Source organism: Chiloscyllium plagiosum, unplaced genomic scaffold (assembly GCF_037043375.1).
Source record: "Chiloscyllium plagiosum isolate Xiang-an unplaced genomic scaffold, Cpla_swu_hap1 HiC_scaffold_26, whole genome shotgun sequence".
Taxonomy (NCBI): Eukaryota; Metazoa; Chordata; class Chondrichthyes; order Orectolobiformes; family Hemiscylliidae; genus Chiloscyllium; species Chiloscyllium plagiosum.
The window spans coordinates 22,190,212-22,197,157 of NW_028270164.1; the positions used below are offsets into that span (position 1 = coordinate 22,190,212).

A 6,946-nucleotide genomic window follows, 5' to 3' on the forward strand; every position below is an offset into this window, starting at 1 on the left:
CTCGCACCATCTCTCTCTCAGTTGCTACTCTTGTACTCTCGACCCCTTGATTTAAGGGTCAGCGTTGTATTAGCCTTTCGGTTTACCTGCTCCATCGATGCGCTAGATTTCAACTATATCACTTGCTCCCCCTTCCCACCAATAGCTGTCATGGTTTTTCACACTCATGTGTCATGTACAAATACTTGCAAACCCCTTTATATTGTTAATTTCTGCAGCTTTTATCCATTTAAATAATTTTCTATGCTTTTGTTCTCACTTCCAATGAATAACTTCGTATTTTCCCATACTATACTCCATTTGCCAACTTACTGAATCTATAAACTATCTGTATACCTCTCACTAAGATTATCAAGTTGAAGGTATGTACTGTACCTTTAAGAGAGAGTGAATGCTGTTCTGAACTGAGAGATTACAAGCACCTGGGTATATGACTGGATGGCAGTCACAGAGTGTACTGGAAAATTGAAAATATTAACATTTGGCTGTTAAATGGATACCTGAGTTTTGGTTGTTGTTTTCACAACAATTCAAATTAAACCAATATAAATTATACCCAGGATATCAGAAGCCAATGGAATTTGAATTTTATTATTTTGACACTTGAAAACCAATCAAATTGTCAGAATCTCATGTGTCATGGGGTGGGGGGAGGGGCGATGAATATAAACTCGGTATTTTGAAAATTATGGGAAAAGCAACTGGTGCAGAGAGAGAGAAACTGGTGAGGAGCTAACTGCGAATCTAACGTCTTGCTCTCAAAGAAATTAGAAAGCACTCTCTATTAAAGGCACCTTTTCATGTGAAACATACTCGCAGTAAAAAGAAAGAAGATGACCCAGGGAGATCAGTAGCTAGAAGAGTGAAGACATGGAAGAAGACAGAGACTGTGTGGTTTTGAGATTAAGTTAATGTAATTTTAATAAGTGTCTTATTGGAAGAGCAAATTTTTACAGTTATATAGTAAGTAGTTAAGAGAAAGGGGGACTTGGATTTGTGAATAGTTTTGTTTGTTCACTTAGAGTGAGAAAAATCAATTGACTTTTTTTCAAATCGTGGAATTTGGGAATACTCTATTACTTACATTTTAAAAGGTGAGGTGAGGTTTTCTGGGTGTTTGGTTTATTTACTAGAGGGATTCAACCTTCCACGTCATGGCAAGATAAAGGACTGAGCACAGTAGATGTATCACCAAAGATGAATTTTTAAAGAATTAAATCTTTCATAATCAAAAATAGGAATTTATTCAATTAAAATAAAAAATCATTATGTTGATTCACCAGAGCAACTTTGCTGATGCAGCATCCAGGCTAGGAACATAAAATAATAGTTGTGACACAAAAACAAATCATTTAACATATTTCTTTTTGAGTAATTCTTCCAACACATCTATGTCGGCCAGATATCTGAACCTAATCTAGTCCATGTGGATCAGGCAGCTCAACCTAATTTAGTCCCATTCGCCAGCACCCGGCCCATATTCCTCCAAACCCTTCCTATTCATAAACCCATGTAGATGCCTTTTGAACGTTGCAATTGTACAAGCCTCCACTACTTTCTCTGGCAGCTCATTCTGTGCATGTACCACTCTCTGCGTGAAAAAGTTGCCCCTTTAGTTCTCTTTTATATCTTTCCCCTCTCACCCTAAACCCATGCCCTCTAGTTTTGGACTCCCCAGCACCTGGGAAAAGACCTTGTCTATTTATCCTATCTATGCCCCTCATGATTTTATAAACTTCTATGAGGTCATCCCTCAGCCTCCGAAGCTCCAGGGAAAACAGTCGCAGCTTATTCAACCTCTCCCCATAGCTCAAATCCTCCAAGCCTGGCAACTTCCTTGTAAATCTTTTCTGAACCCTTTCATGTTTCACAACATACTTCCAATACAAGGAGACCAGAATTGCACCCAGTATTCCAAAGCTGGCCTAACTAATGTCCTGTACAGCTGCAACATGACCTCCCGACTCCTCTACTCAATACTCTGACTGATAAAGGAAAGTATGCCAAATGCCTTCACTATCTTATCTACCTGCGACGCTACTTTCAAGAAGCTATGAACCTTCACTCCAAGGTCTCTTTGTTCAGCAAGACTCCCTAGGACATCACCATTAAGTGTATAAGTCTCTTTTCCTTTGTTGAATCTGTTTCCGCCATGTAATCAATGTTATTTTCCTGCTGTTTGTCTAACAAGTGAACTGTAGTTTTCATAATTTTCAAAAGGTGTACAGAAACAATGTCTGGTCTCATTCTTGTCAATCTGAGCACAGGCAGACTATCAATTGCCATGGTTTCTGTTCAAACTCTTGCACCATTACCTCATGTTGTTTCTGAAGTATCTACCCTTAGCTCTGTCCTTCGCTTTATCGACATGCTGCTCTTCAGTGACATCATTTGAAAACACCGAATTTCCAGGTGTGATGATGACATCTAGGCTCAATCTCATCACCACCTCTCATGACTAATCCACATATTGTCAGATGTTTGTCCAAGATCTAGTGCTGCATAAGCAGACATTTCCTACAATTAAAACCTTAAAAACACAACTAATTGGCTTCAAGCTCCGTCTGCAAACTCTAGATGAAAGAATTGAGGACGTTCTGGCTAAGTGTGCAAATGATATAAAGATAGATAGAGGGATAGGTAGGATTGAGGCAGCAGGGAGGGTACAGAAGGATTTGGACAGGAAAGGAGAGTGGGCAAAAAGTAGCAGGTGGAGTACAACTTGAGAAAGTGTCAGGTCATGCACTTTGGTAGGAAAGTAGAGGCATGGACTATTTTCTAAATGGGGAGAAAATTCAGAAGTCTAAAGTGCAAAGAGACTTGGGAGTTTTAGTCCAGGATTCTCAAGGTAAATGTGCAGGTTGAGTCAGTAGTTAGCAAGGCAAATGCACTGATGGCATTTATTTTGAGAGGACTTGAACATAAAAGCAGGGATGTACTTCCAAAGCTCTTTAACACTCTGGTCAGACCACATTTAAAGTACTGTACGCAGTTTTGGGTGCCATATCTCAGGAAGGATGTACTGGCCTTGGAGCGTCTTCAGAAGAGGTTCACAAGAATGGTCTCAGGAATGAAAAGCTTAACGTATGACGAATTTTCAAGGATTCTGGTCTTTACTTGGAGTTGAGAAGGTTATGGGGGGGATCTAATTGAAACATACAAAATGCTGAATGACTTGGACAGAGTGGATATTGGGAAGATGTTTCCATTGGTAAGAAAGACTAGGACCGATGGCACAGCCTTAGAGTAAAGGGAAGACCTTTTAGAACAGAGATAAGGAGAAACTTCTTCAGCCAGAGAGTAGTAAATTTATGGAATTCATTGCCACATAATGCTGTGGAGGCCAGGTGATTGGATATATTTAAGACTGAGAGAGATTGGTTCTTGAGTATCAAGGGTCACAGGGAGAAAGCAAGAGAAACCTATCAGCCATGATTGAATGGCAGAGCAGACTCAAAGGGCTGAATTTCTGCTCTTATGTCTTATGGTCTTAAACAGACCATTTGGTCCAACTTGTCCATGCTGACCAGATATCCGAACTGATCTAGTCTCATTTGCCAGTATTTGGTCCATATAAAAGTCTTTCCTACTCATATACCCATCCAGGTACCTTTTAAATGATGCAATTGTCCCACCTCCAACAGTTCCTTTGGCAGCTCATTCCCCTCTCACCTTGTTTCAAGTTCATGGTCTCACACCCAGCTAACTTCCTACAGCCCACACCCTCAGAGATAAATATGTTTGTAATGCTGACCCCTTGAGCATCTGTGATTTTATTTGCTACACCATTTGTGGCTATACCTGCCTAAACGCTACAATTCCTTCCTTCAATCTCTTTATCTCTTTACATTTCTTTCCTCTTTTTAAAATGCCTCTCTAAACTACTTCCTATTTCCAACCTTTTTGGTCAGATCCCCTCATTTCACTTGATTTATTTTTGGGATGTTACTTTGATCCAGTTTAGAATATTGTGACATTATATTGCTAGTATTATCTAAACAAATGTTATTTTTGTAAATTATGTCTCCATACACAAGAAGTTAAATTTAAAATGCTAAGTGTTGCTGTGGTTTTATGAACCATGATTAAATGCTGTTTATGCAACAAACGATTTCAGTAATAAGAACAAGATTAAAAATAGTCAGAAATCTGGCAACATCTGTGAAAAGCCGTACAGTTAATGTTTAAGATTTGTTTCCTTCCTATATTTCAGATTTTTTTCTAACCATATGTTAATACAGTTATTGTTTCATCATCTTGCATGTATTCACGTTTGACTAATGTTAAGATCTTTTCTAATTCTCTATACTTTCTTCCCCCCCCTCTTTCCCCCCCCCCCCCAACAGATCAAAACTCTAAATAGTATGTAAATTTTGATGTAAACTTCTAACAAAGTCCTACTTCAGTTCATCACATTTCCGAGCAAATGAACTGATGAATCTACCTTCTCGGATATTACAAAGCAACATTGATGCAGCTGTCGATATTTTCAACACAATATTGAAAATGCTCAGCAGTTCTAGCAACATCTGCGAAAAGGTAACTGTTAACGTTTGTCATCGATCTGAAATGTGAATACTGCTGCTCACATCACAGATGCTGCCAGACCTGCCGAGTATTTCCAAGATTTTCTTGTTTTCTTTCAGATTTTCTAGCATCTGTAATATTTTGATTTAATTTAACTTATTTGGCTTATCAAGGAGTAAAGTTTTCATGCCAGATGTTCTATCCTTTAGGCAATTGCACTTTAATGAAAACTTTAGGCTAGTTTTCATTTTTGATACCTGTGCAGCTGCTGTTGCTCTATAAAACTGTCCACTGGAAATTGTGATTTAGATTTGAACACTGTTTGTTTAACAAATTATTATTCTATTGTTTATTTGAATGTTTTGTAAATATATTTGTACTGCCCCTGATTGCAGTTGCATTTTCAGGGATGTAGTAGGTCCACGAATAAGTTATTGTCACTTTTATTCTGACGTCTATGTGAATTACTGATTGATGTCCTGCTTCTGGAAACTTACTGTTAATTGCCTTAAATGACAAAGTGCTATAGAGTATTTGACAAGACCAGCCTGATTGTGGTTTTCCTTCACCTTGCACTATATATTGTATCTGTGAAACTTCATGAAACAATTAAACCTTAACTAATACAAAGTAAAGGTCTGTCCTCCAGTTTTAAAACAAACCCTTGATTTTTTTGTTACTTTTCTATTCAAGGATTAACAAAGCAAAACTATTGTCCTTATATTTGAAACTAAAGCTGAAACATGTCATTTGAATGCTTATTCTTTGTTTCCTGCACCTCCCAGATGAAACATCTAAAATTAGTTGCATGAACAACTTGAAGATGAGGTCATTCATTGTAAAGTTAACTTCCTTAATTGTGCATTACTTCACACTTCTAAAAGATCAAACTATTTTTATCTAATAGTGTAGTTTTGTTGAACTTGACTCACTGCTCAGGTTCTGATCAGGGTTTTGATCTGATCAGCCTTTTACAGCATTTTTTTGTGTTCGAAGTTGAGGATCCATTCATTCTAATATCTGCTCTAATGTCTGAAATACTTTGTAAGCATTTCTTAATCCTGTATCCAGAGTGAATTACTTTTCACAGTTGAGAGCAATATTCCATTTCCATTCTACTACAAAAGGAATAACTCAGTGCCTTCAAAAATAAGAGTATCACTTTCAACAATAGCACGCTGCCTTTATTGTGCTCTGCACACCAGTTATTATGCAGCAAAGAAGAACATAAAGTTAAAAGCAAATTATCAGAAATGAATGCGATGGCTAAGTGTGTAATTGTGCAATAAATTTGATTCATACCCTATAATTAGTGTACAACCATGTGAGCTGCTACATTGTTCTTTAAAATTAACAGCTGGCTTGCTAATGCCATTCAGGAAAGGGAATCTGCCAGACTACTGGGCTAGCTTATTCATGAATCCCAAACAATGTAGTCCATTCTTAATGCATTCTGTAGATTCTCAGACCATCGTCATAGTTTGGTTGATTTCAAGAAGGCAGTGTACCATTACTTGCTCATGATAACTGCATATAGATGATAAATATTGTATTGTTACTGTTATCCATATGCCAATAACAAATATTTTTTAAAATCACTCAACGTTAAACTTTGCTCAATTCTAAAGAAATAAATTTATCTTGGGATAACCAAAGGTGACTCTTAAATTTGTGAATGTAACCAGTTTCAAAATGGCTGACCTGAAATAGGAAAATTAAGGAATATTAATTTTAATAATGTTGGTACTTAATTTTATTCTTGCCTAAAATGTCCAAAAATGCTAATACCTTTAATCCAAATAATTCTAAAAATGTTTACAATGTAACCCCCGAATTTTTGATTTAACTCATTAATGCTCTAATCCCAAAAAGAAAGAGAACACAAGATTTTTGCTATTACAGTGTAAATCTGACTTTAATATTTAATATTTTGAGTCTGTGCAAAATGAATATACTTTGTTAATAGCAGCGGTCATGTTGGTTTATTTTCCTTTTGTAGACATGTACCATTTTAGACTCAAATCTCTATCGCCACTCAAATGGAATCAAAATAACCATGTAGATCATCTATGTTGTGGTTCTGTTCGCCGAGCTGGGAATTTGTATTGCAGACATTTTGTCCCCTGTTTAGGTGACATCCTCAGTGCTTGGGAGCCTCCCGTGAAGCACTTCTGTGATGTTTCCTCCGGCATTTACAGTGATTTGTACCTGCCGCTTCTGGTTGTCCGTTCCAGCTGTCCGCTGCAGTGACCGGTATATTGGGTCCAGGTCGATGTGCTTATTGATTGAATCTGTGGATGAGTGCCATGCCTCTAGGAATTCCCTGGCTGTTCTCTGTTTGGCTTGTCCTGTGATAGTAGTGTTGTCCCAGTCGAACTCACGTTGCTTGTCATCTGCGTGTGTGGCTACTAAGGATAGC

General features: G+C 37.6%; 1 protein-coding gene across 5 annotated transcripts in view; it reads left to right on the forward strand.

Moving 5' to 3' along the window:
* Positions 1-6,665, forward strand: part of LOC122563172 (C4b-binding protein-like) — a 65,789-nt gene extending 59,124 nt beyond the window's left edge. For all 5 annotated transcript variants that reach the window (XR_015750913.1, XM_043716680.2, XM_043716674.2 and 2 more), the window contains one exon: positions 4,347-6,665. The gene's annotated coding sequence lies outside the window, so the exon portion shown is untranslated. The remainder of the gene's footprint in view (positions 1-4,346) is intronic.
* Positions 6,666-6,946: the final 281 nt, after the last annotated feature.